The sequence below is a fragment of the Myodes glareolus genome, chromosome 23, assembly GCF_982192425.1.
Source record: "Myodes glareolus chromosome 23, mMyoGla1.1, whole genome shotgun sequence".
Lineage (NCBI taxonomy): Eukaryota > Metazoa > Chordata > Mammalia > Rodentia > Cricetidae > Myodes > Myodes glareolus.
This window is the reverse complement of record NC_142048.1, coordinates 23350212-23369944: the sequence shown is the minus strand read 5'-3', so window position 1 is coordinate 23369944 and position 19733 is coordinate 23350212. Positions and strand designations below refer to the sequence as shown.

Genomic DNA, 19733 nt, shown 5'->3' with positions numbered 1-19733 from the left:
GCTGGCGTGACAAAGTAGAGGTTCCCACCGAGATCTGAGAAAAAAGGGGTAGCGAACAGAAGTCCTAGAGCGGTAAGGACAGATTGGGGTAAAATGGGATCCACAAGCAGTAAGAGAGATAACAGATAGTTAAATTGTTAGAGAAACAGGGAACCGCGGTCAAAGAGAAAACTATAGAGGATTTTCTTAAGAATATAGCCACAGCAAGCCCATGGTTTTTGACAGGTGGAGGTTTGAACATCTCCGATTGGAAACAGGTAAAACCAGATTTGCAGAAAGGGCTGCAAAAGGAGGGTGCCGATAGTGTCCCTATATCTACCTTTTCGCTATGGTGCCTGGTTCGCGATGCCCTACTTACTGATAAAGTGAAAGTGAGACCTGAGGTCGTAGCTGCAAAAGAGATACTTGAAGAAATACAGGAGGAGGAGACTCATTAGTCCATAGGATCTGCAGAGTCGCATTAGGACCAAAAGGAAATGTCAGAGGTACCAGGGGGAACTTTGGAATCTGGCGCAGGACTAAGGCTAGCGCCAAAGTCTACCTGCTTTCGGGCGCAAAATCAGATAGCAATAACCTCTGAGTCAGAAAATGGGAAAGACAGCCTCAGCTCTAGTGCAGAGAATAGTTTATCTGATGAGGAAGCACAGCGATTGCAGGAAATTAAGGTACTTCAGAAAAAGCTGAAGGATTCCTTATGTGTGCTGTCAGCCCCACCTGCTTTTAATGCCAATTGGGGAAAGAGGGAGTCCCGTTGCAGACTGACAGATGACAGGGAAGCCGAAGAGGGCTCTGGAAGAAGAGGAGGTGTCAGTTTTCGGCCCAGGCACACAGTTGCCCCGGTTATAGAGGTACCTGATCCTAACAATCCAGGACAGATGCTGAGACAACATGTGGCCTTGAGCTTTAAGGAGATGAAGCAATTGAAAGAGGCCGTGGCAGTATATGGCTTTCAGGCCCTGTTTACTCTTTAGTTTACTCTTTTGCGGCATTGAATCTTACACCTAGTGATTGGCAGCAGCTATGCCGTGCCGTGCAGTACTATTGGGAGGAGATTACTTATTGTGGAGGGGAGAATATCAAGAAAATTGTTTACAAATGGCTAGGTTAAATGTGCAAGCGGGACAGGCACAGCGCAATCTAGACATGCTTACTGGAGCAGGAGCTTATGCTGACTTGACCAATCAAAATGTGCTCGTTCCTGACATATATCTCCAGATGGCGACCATGGCTACCAAAGCTTGGAAAGCCCTGCCAAACAAGGCCACGGGGGATCAGCTGTCAAAAGTTCTATACTCAGATGCAACAGGATTAGAGAAGGCGGGGCTGATCATAGCTCCTGAGAAGGTCCAAATGCAAGCCCCATATTCCTACCTTGGGTACCAATTGGCCATGGATGGAATTAAACAAACAAACAAAAAAACAAAATTAACTACTAACACCTCTCATCTTAAAACCTTACATGATTGGCAGCAGTTACTGGGAGACGTACAGTGGATACGCCCCTCCCTAGCAATCAAAACAGGTGACTTAAGACCATTGTATGATATGCTCTTGGGAGATCCTGTTCCAATCTCTCCCCAAATATTGATGCCTGTGGCCAGGCAGGCCTTAAGATTTCTTCTGGACAACAGTGAAAGGATCCATCTCCAGCAGATTAATTAGGATCAATCATTAAATTTTGTAGTTCTTGCTCAATTTCACCTTAACGTGTGTTCCCTTCGGTATTATACTCGATGCACGCGAGAAGTAGCACAAGCCATTACATCTTCTTGTCCTCAGTGTGCTCCTTTCCTAAGCAGCCCCAATTTAGGAGTTAACCCACAAGTGTTACGACCAAATCAGTTATGGCAGATGGATGTTACACACCTGCCTGCCACAGGGAAACTTAAATTTGTCCATGTATCAGTAGACGCCTTTTCAGGAGTAATTTTCACATCCTTACATTCAGGAGAACGAGCAAAAGATGCCATTGCACACTGCCTATCTGCTTTTGCCTATATGGGCAAACCAGAGGTTATTAAGACAGATAATGGCCCAGTAAAAAATTTTATCCTTTTGTTCATTCTATGAAATTTCCCATAAAACAGGCATTCCATATAACTCAATGGGTCAAGCAATTGTAGAAAGAGCCAATCAGACCCTCAAGCAATATTTTCAAAAAATTAAAAGGGGGGAGTTCATATTCTCCCAGCTACTCAATTATCCACCATTCTCTTTATTTTAAATTTTTTGACTGTGGAAGCTGAAGGGCGCTCGCCTATGGAGCATCTTACACAAGTTAGGGCTCAGAGCCTAGAATAGGTTTGTTGGAAAGATTTGCAAACAGGAAGATGGATGGAACCAATGCCCTTGTTGGCAAAGGTGAGGGGGGCTGTATGTATATTTCCTCCAGGAGTTGATAAATCAATTTGGGTGCCAGAGCAGTGCGTAAGGCCAGTGACCCAGGATGAAGACCACAATGCTCCTTCTGCTTCAGGTGATGACTCTGGTAACAACAACAGAATTATGAGTGATGCGGAGTCTGCTGAGAAATTCCCCACTTTTAATGCCAGTTAGTATTTCATAATACCTATGGTCCCAAACCTGCTGCATGGTGTTGGGATGCTGATGGAGATTTTAATCTCCACCCAACAGTTATGTGGGGAGAATGTATCACTCAAGAGTCTGATTTGTTATACTGCAGGATGCAATATGACTATTTGATCCTCTGCTTGCGTTCCTGCCCCATTTTTTCTTTGTATTGTGGAGTGGCACTTGGGGGGGGGGTTATTCTTAATTGTTCTTCCAGGATCTGCAAGCTGAGTAATTGCTGGGACGGTTCTAATGGAGCTTTGATCTTTTGAGTGTCTGCTGTGATTCCTCTGCCGGTGCTGATGTCTCAAGAACATCAGGAGATCATCCATTATTGACAGCAGGTGAACAGCTACAATTATTGTTGCAATTGCTGTCACTGCCACTGTGGCTACAGTTGCTGCAGTTGCCATTTCACAGACAACTGTGACTACAGAGACTGTGAATCAACTGTCTGGAAGGGTTAGCAAGTCCCTGCAGACACAGAGTGCTCTGGACTTTCATTTTTGACTTGGACTTTTAAATTTAAATAACAAACTGTGCTTTTGCAAGAACAGGTAGATTCCCTTTGACTCCTGCAACAAGTGTCTTGTACGTTACACCTGCTAATGTTATAAATGCTTCTGATTTGGTTGAACAGTTGAATGCATGTTTGGATGGCCCTTGGAATTCCTTTTTGAATTTCACTCTGCAGACAACTTATCATATTGTTAGAATTAATAGCACATGTGTCCCTGATGTGTCTGGATCAGTCAGTAGAATGCCATGGCCCAGCTTGAAGGTTGGGTCCAGTGATTGTCTGGAATGCTCACTTGTATTCATATTGCTATTGGGGTTATCTGTTTTTGGATTCTCTGCCGCTTTATGTGGCAATCCCACATACAGCACACTGTCACTCAACAAGTGTTGCTTGGACTGTCTTCCGGTAATCAGGAAGTGCCCCAAGTCTGGCTGCAGATATTGCAGAAGTCATAATGGATCCCTACGACAGGCAACTCTCTTGGTATAGTGAGCTCACCTAAGACAGGGATTATGGCCTCCTGTAGACGGGTAAGAGTCTCTATCTGGGAGAGTCCTAAGACAGGGGCACTCATGCTTTTAAAATAAAAAGGGGGGAATTTTTGGGTCCCTGGAGGACAGGCCTTCGCACCCCCACTTGATCTGTTTTGCACTCTTGCACTTGGTTGAAAACAGGAACAAAAACAGGAACAACCTGTTGTTTTCAGCAATGTTTCTAAGGATGTTTACCCCTAAGCCATTGAGTTATGGTGATGAGCTTCCTGCTTTTGCTGTCTTGGCCTCCTCTGCTGAGGGCTATATATACTGCGTGAGAAAGTGGAATAAAGGCTTGTGTGCAGAACCTGAAGTTGTGTTGCGTGTTAATCCTGACTTCCCTCGCTCAGAAGGACAGTTGCCATGCTGGCACGGCAAAAAGAATAAACCATCCACATTGCATCTCAAGATAGTTATTTCTCACATGATATGATGTACATACTTAGTCTGTTCACTTATGCTGTGGAATTCTTTATATTGATAAATTTCTATTCCTTTCACAGTGCATCAAATCAGTTCAATATTGTAGTCACACAGAACACAAATATAATTTCTACCTTGAAATAAAGAGCCATATTGTTTTCTTCCTTTGTGTTATTTAAAACGAAATTTCTTGAATGTTAGTATTTTCTTCCTATATTAATCATTGCTACCTCTTTTGAGTCTACAACTAGAAGGTTTTCCTGCTCAAATTCTATTATGCGCCGCTTAAGGTGGTCATTGCCCATGGTTCTAATTTATTAATAGATTATCTGTCTCTCCTCAACCCTGCCATAGCTCTCACTTGTATCACACAATCACTTTATCATCCCCTTGTTTTTAAAGTCATTAGTCTTCTTCTTAGCAATTTTTTAACATTTTTCTCATTCCATGAACTTAAGTTGTTTTTTTTTTCAGTCTTTGTGCTCTCTCATTACAAACTACTTTTAAAGCAAAATCTACTGTATTCTGGATAACTTTAAATTCTGTAAATCTTAAGAATTTTACATACCTCAGATTAAAGTAGAATCATTGAATTCATTATTTATACTTCATGACCACAAGTTATGGAAGATATTTGAATTCTTATGTAGCTTGTCAACCTCACCAGTTTGCAGTTTTATCAGAATCAATTGAACTTTTATTTATGTACCTATTACTCCATATTTTTTCTTAATTATGTTAGAATGATCTGGGCTATAATTGGTGAAAATAAACACTATGTTTCATGACTTCAAATTATTTCGTAGTGATTCAATCAAACAGAAGTGTTTCTTTCATCAAATTTGATTCAACATATTTTCCACTTTTGATTCAATTTCTCCAGAGCAGTAGCAGCAGGCATCTTAGCCACTCTTTCCATATAGTACCTTTAGTTTATATAAATATATATATATATATATATATATGCACAGAATGCTCAAAATGGTTTTGAAAATTATTTAAAAGATATAAAGTAATCTAACTAACAAATATCATTATTGTAAATAGATAGAATATTGACTCATGAAACTTTAGAATTTTAATTTAAAAGACTTAAAATTAATCTTTATTGTTTCCAAACTTTGCAACTTTTGTATCACTCAAGTTCTTTTGCCCTGATAAGCTTCATGACTTTATTTTTAATATGATAGAAATTTTAGTCTTTGTGACAGAAATAGACTTAGCTATTCCAAGGCTCCACATACAGTAATTACAAAAAAAAATGAGAAATATTAATTGTGTGGATTTGTTTTAACACACACACACACACAGAGACACACACACACCCCTATTTATTGTTGTGTGACAAAACTTTTCCTGGGGAGATTTCAGACACACGTTTACTCACTCAACATAGTGAGTGCATGACAGACCAAAGTTCCAATACCATTCAAGTGTTGTGATCCTTCTGCCCTCACTCCCCCTGACTGACAGCGGAACTTCCTTGTGGTCTGTAATTGACAAGGATGTTTGTGTTCTTTCTGGCCGGTGGGTTTCCACAGAAGGAGTAGAGGTATAAAAGGTTGCTGGGCAAAATAAAGGTTGCTGGTCTTCCACCTGAAAAGAAGCCTCCTTCTCTCAATCCCGGCACCCCCGCCAGTCTTGCAGTCTGACTGCAGCAAGTGGACATTCCACCGAGATCTGAAAAGTGGGGATATGTGAACGGGGTCGCTCCAGCCACTAGCTAAATCGAGGAGGAGCGTATTGGAGAAGGTAAAGTGTTTCTATTTTTCATCCCCAGAGAGAACTCTGAGGGACAGCCTCCAAAAGATAAGCAAGTATAAAGAGACAGGAGGGTGAATTGAAAGGCCTCAAAAAGTAACTAAAACTCTTAAAGCACCAAGGCATGAAAGTAACAAGGAAGACAGCCAAAGATTTTGTACAGGAGGGGGTTTAAATGTTCCAGACTAGGAGCAAGTCAAGTCAGATTAAAATGAGTATGTGTCTTTTCTTCCCCAGAGATGCTCTGAGGGGCACCTTCAAGAAGATTGGCCAGAAGGGAAACAATAAAGAGGAGGCAGGACGGTGAATTGAGGGCCTCAAAAGATAGAATGTGTAGAGATATGGTATTGTGTTGATTGTGTTGTCCTTTGTGTTCTGGACTGGAGAAAGACATTTGATCTGGGAACTGCTAAGAAAGGTATTTTAACCTTAAAAATATTGGCCTAAGGATTTGATGCTTTGGAAAGGAGGTTCTGCTTTTGTCTCCACAGAGGATGAGAACCTGTGGATTCATTGCAAATTTATGTGGTTTGAATCACCGAGATTCCCTGAAATGTTGATGTAAAATACTCCCAAGAATGCAGCACCCCCGCTCAACAGGAAGTAGTCAGACAGGTTGCTGATGCCCAAACTCCTTAAAAGATTGTTAAAGTGGGGCCCCTTCAGTGGTTCCAGAGCAGGAGCAGTGAGCCTGAGTTCTGCTCCACTCCAAGCAGCAGTTTGGATCCTTGCAACTGGGGCCAAAAGGCAGCTGGAGCAGAGCTTTGCCACCTCAGCCACTGCTGCCGGACTTGCTCTCTCACAGATTGTGCAGACGGCTCAGACTGACAACCAGCTTGCTGAAGAGTCAGCAATGCTTTGAACATTCATATTCAATTGGACATATTGACCTTAAACCAACAAGTAGCTCTGGTTCAGGAGCAAGTGGACTATCTTTGGACTTTTCAACAGTTAATCATGTTATATGTGTTACTCATGGCACTGTATTGCATGCTTCTACTACTGTTATGGAACTCAACCGTCATATGAGAGGGGTTTGGAATAACTGCTTTTGTTAATTTTACCACCCAGTTAGTGCATGCTAGATGGTTGCAGCGCTGGTCTGGCTCCTTGGCACTGTCAGTCCTGGGGATACTTGGTTTAGGGCTATGTGTCTGGGTAGCCATGGATGGGCAATACTTTGGGGGCAGGATGTTACCTAAGACAGGGAATATTAGAGGACTATTCCCCATGATAGGCAAGGTATTATAAATTAAATTGGGGGGAGTTGTTGTGATCCTTCTGCCCTCACTCCCCCCGACTTGACAGCAGAACTTCCTTGTGGTCTGTAATTTACAAGGATGTTTGTGTTCTTTCTGGCCGGTGGGTCTCCACAGAAGGAGTAGAGATATAAAAGGTTGCTGGGCAGAATAAAGGTTGCTGTTCTTCCACCTGAAAAGAAGCCTCCTTCTCTCAATCCCGCCCTCCCCCCGCCAGTCTTGGCTATCCAGGCTGTGCTGGCTGCAGCATTCAAGTTCAATTTAGTGAAACAATGAGTTTTATTGGGATTACATATAGCAATGCCAGTGCAGTGTTGCTTATGGGAACAGAAATGATTCAAAGATAGTTGAATTAACAAAGCCCACTCCAGCAAGGATAACAGTTTTCAGAATCTTGAAACCTGTTCATGTTGAATAGCCTTCATGAGGCTTAGTTAGTTGCAGATTGTCCCTTCCAATGATGTACCTCAGTTCTAAACCTCTTCCAAACAGTTCAACTTTTTTTTTCTTCTTTCAGCATGAGTCTTCTTTATTTATAAGTTTTATTGCTCATAATGAGTGGGAGGAGCCTAGTGAATCTCATCAATTTTAGGAACTTCCTAAAGCTATTTTGAGTCATTTACCTTCCTACTTTAGCAGGTTCCCTACTTGATGGAATAGTTGTATCTCAGAGGAAACTATTACTCAACAGTCATACAGAATAAGTCTATACAACCAAATATGAACTAATCAGAAAATTTAAAAGACAATTAAACTAAAGAACTTGAAACAACTGGTCTATAAAAAATACTCAGCAAATAAATTATGTTAAATATAAAAAGAAATACTGAATTGTTGTTACTATGGTTACCGTTATTATAATTTACTTTCTAACTTTTATCTTTTAGTGTCCAGAGCACACATGCAAATGTACATATTAGTATGTAAATAGTTAACATATAAGATATTTTCAATAATAATAAAGCATATATTAACACAAAGATATAAAATATAGTATCTATACTTTGTAACATGAGGGGCCAGCTTATTGGGGTTTCTGTCCCGCCTAGTACCCCAACAAGCCAGCAAGTCCCAAGGAAAATCACACGGAGTCTACATCAGGTTATAAACTGATTGGCCCATTAGGTCAGGCTACTTATTAGCTCTTATAACTTATGTTACCCCATTATTCTTATCTACGTTAGCACATGGCTCATTACCTTTTCCAGTGGGGCAGCTTACATCTTTCCTCTCCGGTGGCCTGGGCAGAACTGCAGAGGAACCTCCCTGCTTCCCAGAATTCTCCTGTTCTCATTGCATCACCTCCACTTCCTGTCTGGTTTTCCCGCCTATACTGCCTGCCAGGCCAATCAGCGTTTTATTAAAATATGATTGACAGAATACAGACAATTCTCCCGCATCATTTCCCTCTTTTTTTTTTTTAAAACAAAGGAAAATACTCATAGTCCATTTGTTGGGAATGTGGGTGTAGTATTTCAGGCTACTTCCTGCTGGTTATGGGCGCTGATAATCTTATGGGGACCTAAAGAAAATTTAGAATTATCATCAAGTCCTGACTGGAGTATCCTGTGAGTCTTGATCATCTCAGGCAGCAGTCTTGAATCTGTTCTGGATGTAGAACTCAGACATCTGGGCCATCTGTTCCTGTCGGAGATTTCTCAGGTGGCCTTCCTTGATCATACTGGATTTTTCTTAACTCAGAATGAATCCACAACCTCTCATTTTCTGTGGAAACAATAGCAAAATCTCTTCTCCAAAGTAACAAACCTTTTGACTTCATTTTTGAAGCCAAGGTATTTTCAAAATACCTATCTTGGGTTAGTTCAGCAGTATTTATAAACAACAGTCCTTTAGCAGCTGATGCTCCTTCCTCAGCATTCAAACAATTCAAAGAGAGCATAATAGCATACAGTATCAAGATTCTCTGTGTATTTTCCATCTTTATGTAGCTTTATTTTAACCTCTATTTCTTTTATTTTTACTTTTACTTTTTGAGACTGGTTCTCTGTATATCTTTGTCCTGGAATAACTCTGTAGACCAGGCTGTCCTTGAACTCACAGAGATCCACTTGTCTCTGCCTCTCAAGTGCTGGGATTAAAGGCAAGTGCTGCCATACCTTGAACTCACAGAGATCTGTCTCTGCCTCCCAGGCATTGGGATTAAAGGCGTGTACTACCACACCTAGAGGTCACAGAGGTCAATCTACCTCTGCCTCCCTTGTGCTGGGATTAAAGGTGTGTACCACCACACCCAACTACTTTCTTTCTTCTTTTACCCTAAGAACTTTAACTTTTAGCCTGCACATATTTTTAACACTTAGTAAACCATTTAGAGGTTTTCTTCGTCTTTGAACCTCTCTTTACAGTATCTCTCTCTCTTTTTTCTGACCACATGAGTCTAAAACCATGGCTTTGATGGTTAGACCCAGCCCATTATTTAGCTTTCCAGCATCATGGCTGAGGTACCAGCCAGAGCTGTGTTCACTGCCACAACTCTATGGCGTTTCAAGGTCCTTGCCAGCAAGCAAACTGCAACATTCTGCTCATAGACCACACTCAGTTGGACTGCCTGCCTAAAAGAGTCAGAGTTTGCCCTGGCAGGACAGCCAGCACTTTAAAACAGCGTAGCTTTTTTCCTGCTACGACTGATAACCGAAAAGCATGCGTTCAGCTTTTCATCAATACTATTTAAGTATTTCGTGGCAGGCCTTTTTAAAGGAGCTGCAAAGTTTTGCAGCTAAAGCTGAGTCAGGAAGTCTCTCTTAGATGAGAGCACTTGCTTGCCTCTAGCCAGCAGAGCAGACCCGAGAAATTGCTGCTACCAAGAAACCATGCTTTACTCTATTTTTTCCCAAACTTTCTCAGGCTTTCTGTGGATGCAGTTATCCACGTCTGGGCGCCATTTGTAACATGAGGGGCCAGCTTATTGGGGTTTCTGTCCCGCCTAGTACCCCAACAAGCCAGCAAGTCCCAAGGAAAATCACACGGAGTCTACATCAGGTTATAAACTGATTGGCCCATTAGGTCAGGCTACTTATTAGCTCTTATAACTTATGTTACCCCATTATTCTTATCTACGTTAGCACATGGCTCATTACCTTTTCCAGTGGGGCAGCTTACATCTTTCCTCTCCGGTGGCCTGGGCAGAACTGCAGAGGAACCTCCCTGCTTCCCAGAATTCTCCTGTTCTCATTGCATCACCTCCACTTCCTGTCTGGTTTTCCCGCCTATACTGCCTGCCAGGCCAATCAGCGTTTTATTAAAATATGATTGACAGAATACAGACAATTCTCCCGCATCAATACTTAACAAATTCATTCTCCGCACAATCACTGATAGTCTAATTTTGTATTAAAGATATATAGTAGATTTAATTTTGTAATATTCTTTCTTTTGCTTTTCCTTTTAGATTCTCTTGAAATATTATTTCAGCCAATGTCACTAATATTGTTCTTTTTAAAAATAATAATATGATGTTGGGATGTCCCGGGCAGCTTGCAGCCAGGCAGAGGTTGCCACCAGAGCAGTACAGGGTCCCTGGGCGAGCAGCAGAGTCAGGCGGCTGGATGTGGTGGACAGCAGAGTAGATGGACATAAGGCTATACACAAAGCTAAACATTTATTATTTAAAGAAAGGGAGACATAGACAAACATGGAGAGAGAGAGAAAGCACATGTACACAGGGCAAGAAATGGACAGGAAAGAGAGAAGCCAAGATGGCGACGAGGTCAGAAGTAGCTGGGGTGGGCGTGGTTAGTTCTTAAAGTGTCCCAAAGGAATAACATTTAATCTTACAAGTTACTTACTGACTGTTTCCTTTGTTATTATGACTTACCAATAAGTATGAGATACTTTGAGGACTTCATCTTCCAGTCACTTAAATTTAGGTAAAACAATATTCTGACTTCTTTTAATTCTCCTTGGTCTCTTGAGTGTTGAGTTTATAGTTATCATCACAACAACCAACATTATAAGTTATTTCTCAAATCTAGCATGTGAATAAGTAATACAGTAATTTCTGCAGGAGATTAGCAAAAAGAAAGTTGTGTGTTTTACAGTCTTCACTTGCATATATGAGAGAGCGAATAATACATGAGACTGTAGAATATGGTGCAGTTGTGTTCTTTCAAGAGGAATGTGTCTCTCAATTAATCCAGGAAATAGATAAATAAATTATAAAATTCTTACCTTTATATTGATGGCTTATAGTTATGCTAACCTGGACCATGAGCTCATAAACAAAATTTTAAAATTTTGTTTCTTCTGTTATTATATGTATTAGATTAAATTCTGTATGTATATTTCAGCATTATATTATCCCACTGAAATGTATTCATACAAACAATTATGAATCAATTTTGTCACACTATATTACATCAATACAATTGTGTCATTGTATTTATTTATTTATTTTACATTTTATTCAGTAGAAAAAAATTGTCATGTGTATTACATTTAATTGTATATATATTCTGTATTGTTCAATGATATCTCAATATATTGTGCTTAAAGTTCTATCAGGTGGTCAGGAAGTTTTGTAATTTTAGTTTCTCCTATAAAAAAATTTGACGCTAAAGCTTGAGAACAGACTTTGTAAGTTATAAAAAATTAGAAATAATTTTTATTATGCTTTGATTAATTTTGGAAATCAACCATGCTATGTTAATCATAATAATGGATTTATAAATTATTATAATTTTCTATGCATACAGTTCATAAGTAAATAATTAGAATTTTCTTTCTCACATTTAAATCTTTTATTAATAAACTGTTAAGAGCCTCCTGAAAAAAAGCACAAACAGAAGTGCCAATTAAATATGTATCTTTACACCAATCTTAATGAAATGAAATAAAGTTTTACTACTAAGTAAAATATTTGTATTAATTTTTTGTAGTAATCTTTATTTGACAAATAAATAGCTTTCTGCCCTTTGTTCTGCAGAGAGCTTTTATTAAAACTGGATATTGAATTTCTTCACAATGTTTTTGCATGTATTATAATAATCCTATTTTTCTTGGGAATCATTTAATCTGCTATTTACATGATGTTAATTTGAAATGTTAGACCAAACTTAAGTGGATTAAAAAGTAACATTTATATATTGTGCCTTTTATGTGCTAACACTTGGCTTACCAGTTATTCTTTTATTTCCGTGATTGCTAGTGGGCCATGCTGTTCGTATACATATGGTTTGAGAATCAAGAACATATACAAATCTTACAATACTAGAGTACTTTCTCTCATCAAGCTGGTAGACTGATACTGCAAAATTGGAATTGTATCTTATTTGAATGTGGAAGAAAATGCATAGGAATTTGGAGACTGCTAACTTTCTTCATGACAAACTTTTAATTAGAGGTGGAATATCATCTATGTTCCGATGATAATTTTCGGTTGCTGTTTATATATATTAAAGCAGTATGAATACCATTTTTCTATTCTAGCATTTATCTTCAAACATAATTTAATTATTCAATTATTTTATTCATTTTCTGAAAGGTTTCTATAACTAGACACACCCCTTTTCTTTTTCTTTCTTTTGCTTTTTAATGTGTAGTATTATGGGATTTCTGTATTTTTTGTACTTAGAAGACCAATTACATACTTTATTATCTGCTTTCATTATTCAGTTCATGGTTCAAATTGTTTTCCAATTTCTATCATTCTGTCTGTTTTTATTAAATGGTATATGCAAACCACTAAGTACACATTTCTCTTTTGTTCTGTAAATTACTTGAACTTTCATTTAATAGAATGATGTATATTTCTTATGTATAAGTTCTCTATACTCACATACTTTTAAACAAATTTTATTATGAAATCACTTTCAAGAGCAAAGAATGCATTCTAAGTGCCTGAAGTAATGAATATTTGGAAATACATGTAGCCTTATACTTTTATGTGCATTAAGATACAATATATACTTTCCTTATTCTTGCTTTTCCTCAGAGTCAATCTACCTTACCCAAGTATATAGTATTTTCTGGACTTTGTAACTAAGAAGCTACTTTTATGGATCTTAACTTTATCTTTTTTATAGGCTTATCAAATTAATCTATATTACACTGTCATGAAGAATACATTCTTTTATAATAGGTCAGATATTTAGATGGCATCATCTTTAACTGTCAGTAATTAAAATAATCTTTATTTTTATATATAATTTATCTAGGTTTGTTCTTCCTACAACCATTTTCTAAATTCTGTAATTTAGAGGTAAAATAACTTTCTGACTGCTAGAAATTTTTATCTCCTAGCATTACTTTTGAAATGCTAACCCTGTTTTACTTATACTCTTTTGCTTCCACTGACTATATTATTTATCTAATCAATCCTTATCTAGGATAAATGTTACTATCATTGATTTTAAGTATTATTTTCTGTTTCAAACTTATCTCCCTGACTTATTGTTTAGGTTTACCTAATAAATTGTATTTTATTCTTTTAATCTTCTACATTGTTTCATCTAGTGTTGAGGTTTGGTATAATTTATGATTTTCTATTTTAAACTTGGTTTTAAGGTAGATATCTCTGTTATTGCTTATTTGAAGTTAGAAAATCTGTTTTTGTCTATCAGACAACGTCTTCCTTCTGGGTTTGTCTTTCCAAATTCAGTTGTTTTGTTCTAGTGAGTTTCACTGATTGCTGTCATCTGCACTGACACGTGCTCTCTCTTAGTGCATTAAAGATCCTGCAATTTCATTTGCCTCACTTCTGAAATGTCTGATTTTAGATTAACTGAAGTGATTTTGCTAGATAGTCTCTTCTCCTTTGAGTTGTTTCTAAGATTTCCTTGCCATCTCTGATTAACTCTTTTTAATAGAGTTAATCTATTAAATCCAGATTAGATGGAGATATTTCTTCTATCTTTTCTATCATTTTTCTTTTAATTCACTTTTATTTTTTATTACACAGTTGATTGATAGTTATGCCACTCTATGTTTTAAATCTTATTTTTTTACTAAACTAAAATACATTTTGGCCAGCTCATTTTATCATCCATTTTCCCTAAAAAAATCATTTACTTTCAGCTATTACTCACACTACATATAATACTTTAATATAATATTATCAAAGTACATATGCTTTGAAAAGCTGCTTTTTCCCAGAGATAATCTCATCTGTTGTGCCAGTGGTTCACCTTCAAATGCTTTATTTCTTGTGTGACTTAGCATATTTTTCAATGAGTTTATGCTATTTAGACATAGTTCTAATCGTTTTCTAAATTCTTTTTAATTTATTTGTGTTATGTTCCTAGTGTAATATGTAATTCTAAAGAAATATTTTGAGAGCACAAACTCACAACTGTGAGTTTATGAATACATTTAAATACAACCTCTCTCCTCCAGGCTTCTGTGAAATCGTACTTAATATTTTAAGATACATAATCTTCATTAGCTGAAAACATCACTTTAATGTGTATGAAAGCAACAATATAACACTTTTCAGCATCTTTAATATTTATTAGCAATAATGTATGGTAATGTTATTTGCATAAAACTAAAATACATTTTTGTTTTAATTCATTCGCTTTTTGTTATTTCTGTGTGTATATGTTTACCTTTATGTGCCTGTGTGTGTGTGCATGAATGTGTGTTTGCATGGATTTGTGTTTCCATAGAGGTCAAAGGTTTATAGGTATTTTTCACAATACTTTGCTACTTTATTTTGCCAGTAGGGTCACTCATTGAACTTGGAGTCTGTTGGCTATACTTAAGGACCAGAAAACTTCCTAGATCCTCCTGTCTTTATACCCCAAAGACTGATATTACCATATAAGTCTCTATGCTGGTTTGGTATGATGGTTCTGGTAGTATGAGCTTAGATTTTCATGTATGCCAAGCTATCACTTACTGACAGTGATTTCCTCAGTCCTCATTTTATGAACTTCTTGATGTAGACCCTTTAATTTCATTAATTAAAAGAAAGCTGTCAGCTTTCTGGCAGATAGCAGTTAGACTCATCTTAGATAAATGAAATAATGATAATAATAATCTTTTAATAAGACCGTACAAAGATTTTTGTATACAAAAGAGTCACTTTTACACCCCAGATGAAGTTGTTTATACCTGTTTGAATAGGGATGATCAGATGAGGAGAAGGATGAGAGGAGTTGTCAGAGGGAACACATGCAGAGACAGTTAGAATTAAGGGGCATTTGCGGGGTAGTATGGAAACATTGTATAGTGGAAACTTCCTAAAATATGTGAGAGGGATCATAATGAATCACCAAATATTAGGGAGGACATAGTTTAAACTGGACATCTTTTATCACCAAAAGATTAAATACTGGAACTGGCTTATAACTGAGTTGTTGGCCATATTGATCCCATGGAAATCCTCAATCAACCCAGGCTTTTGCAAAGTAAGTAGATTGCTATACAAAAACTGGTGGCAAGGCTCCATTGCTGTAGACAACACCCACCTAAATCATTGAACATTAAGAGGTAGACATGATGCTCACATAAAACCTTAATTCCTAAGTTTTAGTGTCTTTGGTATGAGAATGTACTCTGCAGTCTACCAAAAGAGAAATACAAACACCAAACCAGCCAGAATCCCTTTGCTCTACAATGCTGCTCTACCTCTTAAATATATTAGGGCAGCAGATGAAAATAAACTTATAGATCCACAGTCAGGAAATACAAAGAGAGAAAGAAACATTTGAATATTATAAATCATGTTTCCATCAAATCTCTTTCCTCAGAACTCAAGGAACCCTTTTCAAGAGGAAGCAGAAAGAATATAAAAGTCTGTGGAAATGGAAGATATAAAGAAAATGAAGGCATCTAAATCAACTCAACAAAGCTCATAATGAAGCAGAAAGCAGAGGGCTGGGGCTGAAGCAGTTCTCATGCTTATATATTATATCTTTCTCCTTGAGTCTTTTATGGGACTCAAGAATGTGTAAATGAGTGGCTTTCTGACTTTTGTGCTTCTCCTTGACTCCTTTCCTTCTGTTGGTTTGCCTTGACCAAATTTAATGTGAGGATCTTTGTATTAATCTTATAATATTAGATTTTTGTAATGCTTGATTATCTCTTATAGACTGATCTTTCCTAATAAGATACAGAAAGGTAATGGATCAGGAGGGAGGAGGTGGAAGGGGAGAAGGAACTGGGAGAGTGAAGGGAGGGGAAGCTGTAATCATGATACATAGTATAAGAAAGAAATCTATTTTCAAATAAAAAAAATAAATAATCATTTTTAAAACTTTTCTCATGATTTTTTTATTTAACAGTTAGCACTGTATTAAAAGCTTTTTTCTTGATCTTCCACTGCAATAAGAAGTCTCTCCCTATTGTTAAGAATTACTATTGTTGATACAGATGAAGGCACTATTCCAAAAGAACTAAAGTCAATCTAAGTGATCAGTTGGGAAGTACAGCCTATATCAGAGAGTCTACTTCCAGCAGTGTTCCACAACCTGGCACTGTGTGCATTGTATAATCTTACTAATATAACTTCGTTAATACAAGACACTTTGTCTTTCTGACTATAATTGTCATTTCACCCACATATATACTAGTTCCAAAGTAAGTATATGCAATCTATCAGTCATGGAGGTTTTTCATCACAAATGTTGGCATAATTTTGAGATATTATTTTCAGATATCCAACTTCCTATATACAATTTTGTAAAATTCATTCAATTTAGAATAAACACGTTGGAAGGCTTCAGAAAAGATTTCACATTCCAAAGTCATCACTTTCTAAATTGTAATGTAAAAGCATTTGGATTCTTATGGTATTTTCAAAAATTGTACACATTAAAAACAATAGTGATTTAATTATTAGTATTATTATTCTCAGTCTGTAATGTAATTTCCCCATGGTCAATGTCACTATGAACTGTCATTCCACAGCAGCAATGTTTTACAGTTTTCTAATTAGCCCTAAAACATGTAAGTTTGCATACCTTTTTTTGTTGTAGGGAAGAGTATATCAACATTAAGTCATTTTATCTTTAAAGTTATACCAAAGCAAATATTTACAAAAGATATTAAAACAAATGCATAAATAATGCAAATGAATATCAATATGCCAAGTACATCCAAATATTTTCACAATTAAAGAAAAATGATCAAAGGAATGAACAAATAGAAAAGTTTACATAGAAGTAGACTGTAGAAAATTGATGAACAGCTGGACAATAATAACGTTAATAATAAAGTCGGTAATGAAAAACTATGAAGACAAAAGAATGCGACCTGAAACTATTACAGTGAGTGATGTGGCCCAGGCCGACAAACACAAGTCCTAGCTTTGAAGTACCTGTAGAAGTCAATAGATTAGAAAGATGCAGGTGCAGGGGTTAGAGTGCTGATTCATTAATGCAGTTGTCGATACACAGTGGAGGAACGTAGGCAATATTAAAATAGAAGAGAAGACTGGTAGGTGTAAAAGGATTTAAGCAGGGAGAAAGTGAAAGAATGGAGAAAGCAAGTTATGGCAGAGGGTTAACAAAAGCAAAGATTATATAAAACATAATTTCCAAACTAAATTTGAAAGGAGACACCAAGTAAGGCTGGACAATGCTGCTGTTGAAATCTGTCAAGTGGCAAACAAAATATTCAGTGCAGGATGTAGAATAGCTACTTGTGAGTTGTTGGTCAGAGGGGCTTCAGGAATCCCCTCTAATGATGTTATTCTTCTTGGTTGCCCACCAACACTAGAATAGAACTCAGAGCTGAATAAACCATACATGGTGATTACAAGACACAGAAAAATAAAGATGTCACTGAACATGGAATGTCCTCTCAGCTGACTAGCTTTCTATAATATGAGAAGGTATTGTGTCTTGGGGGATGTAGGGGATAGCATCAAGTCTTCCCAAGATCTTAATCCTAAGTACCATAATACCAACCTGTCAGGCAAGATCAGCACTCCTGATCAATAGTGGCATTACTGTTATGATAATAGTTAATTGCTTTCTGATTAAACTCTGGTGCTTTTTCACGTAAGGAATCCATGCCTGGTACAACAAAACATTTAAAAATATATGGCTAGGGATGTCATTGACTCCAGGTAGACCTTACTAGTATTATTAAGCTTAATGCCTTACCATCAAACTGTCTTTTAAATCTTTATTTTTATACCTAGAAAGAAAAAAATCTACTTTTAGACTTAGAGCTTTAATTTTTAGTTAACAATGGTGAATCTAAAGGCTCATGACTGTCCAAGATGCTAAGAAAATGTAACATTTGACTGTGTTTAGTCCAAAAATGTTATTTATACCACCCTACAGCTATATGCATATAGTGGATAAGAAACAATGCAAGAGCTGAAAAAGAAGACCAGACAAAAACTTCATCTCTGGCCATGACATAGTTAATGCAGTAATGAACTCATCACAGCTGGCTTCCTGTAGTGAGCCCATAATTGAAAGGTCCTATTAAGACTTACATATGGCTAGGCAAGAGGCTTGAAGTGAATTTAAAAAAAAATGGACATAAATGTGGGAAAGGGACTTTTAGATGGGAGGGGTTCTTATAGGAGGTGGGAAGAAAATCAAATGGGTTGTGGGGTAAGAGTATTTGAATTTATTATAAGCACATATTGATCATCAAAGAAAAGATTTAACAAATTGAAAATTCAATACTTAAACATATCATATCTATTGTATTGTCAACAATACAATATTGGAGAACACACTATGTTCAATAGCCTGGAAGGAATATAACAGGGCATATTTGCAAGGACAGTGTTTTAATTCCTCTTGTAGACAACAAAATGCCTACTACAGTGCTGTTACACCTATGGAGAAAAATGTTAAACATTTATCAAATTCTACATTCGTTGACTCTTTATCCTGCTAATTGCAGCCCAATAATTTATTTTGAATTGAAGTTTTTATGTGTGGCCATAACTATAATAGCATCACAAGAAACAACATCTTATCTTACAATAAGTTATGAGTAAAAGAACTATGGCACATATACAACACTGAAATATTTTAAGGAAAAATATAAATTGTCTTTGGGATAATGTTATTATGTTACTATTCTTGCATATGAATGCCATGGGTTCCTAGTTAGAGGAAATAGAATTGAAAATAGATATATCTAAATGTAGATTTATAAGAACCACAACACTTAATAAAGTTTTAACAATTTTAAACAGAAAAGATACCCTAGAAATTAAATCTAAAGCTATATTATACAAAGTCTATACTATGGAACTAACTAACATACAGAAATAAAGCATTTTCAATGTCCTAAAAGGCACAATAAAATGATATGTGTTAGGAGAGAAAACAAGGTATAACCATGCCAAGTTAAAAATAACTTAATACAGTTTATATGTCATGATTCTGGTAATAATAGTAACATAAAGAAGTAGAAGAGAAAATGGTTAATCCAGCACACAATGCAAACAAAGTGCTTGATTGATACTTAGAATAGAACACAATACATAACCTACGACCATCTCAATGAATCGTTGTCAAGTACATAGTGTAAGGTTTGGAATTTCCTTCAATTAGGAGAATGATATTCAAGCACAAAGATTAGAAGCAACGAGAATGGAACAGTTCAGTGATTGATTGTTTTGGTTTGTATTCTTAAGTAATTGTAAAGAAACATATCTGGTAAAATATCTCGTTTAACTTTCCCATGAAACAATAAGCTGCAAACAATGTGTTACTCATAGACTCTGCTCTGCTA

At 36.9% G+C, this 19733-nt stretch overlaps 1 long non-coding RNA gene across 1 annotated transcript; it reads left to right on the top strand.

The window, feature by feature from the left end:
- The first annotated feature begins 5643 nt into the window (after positions 1–5643).
- On the top strand, positions 5644–8072 carry LOC148118318 (uncharacterized). The gene is made up of 2 exons (XR_015736139.1): positions 5644–5799; positions 6046–8072. It is a non-coding gene; the product is annotated as an uncharacterized LOC148118318 (long non-coding RNA).
- Positions 8073–19733: the final 11661 nt, after the last annotated feature.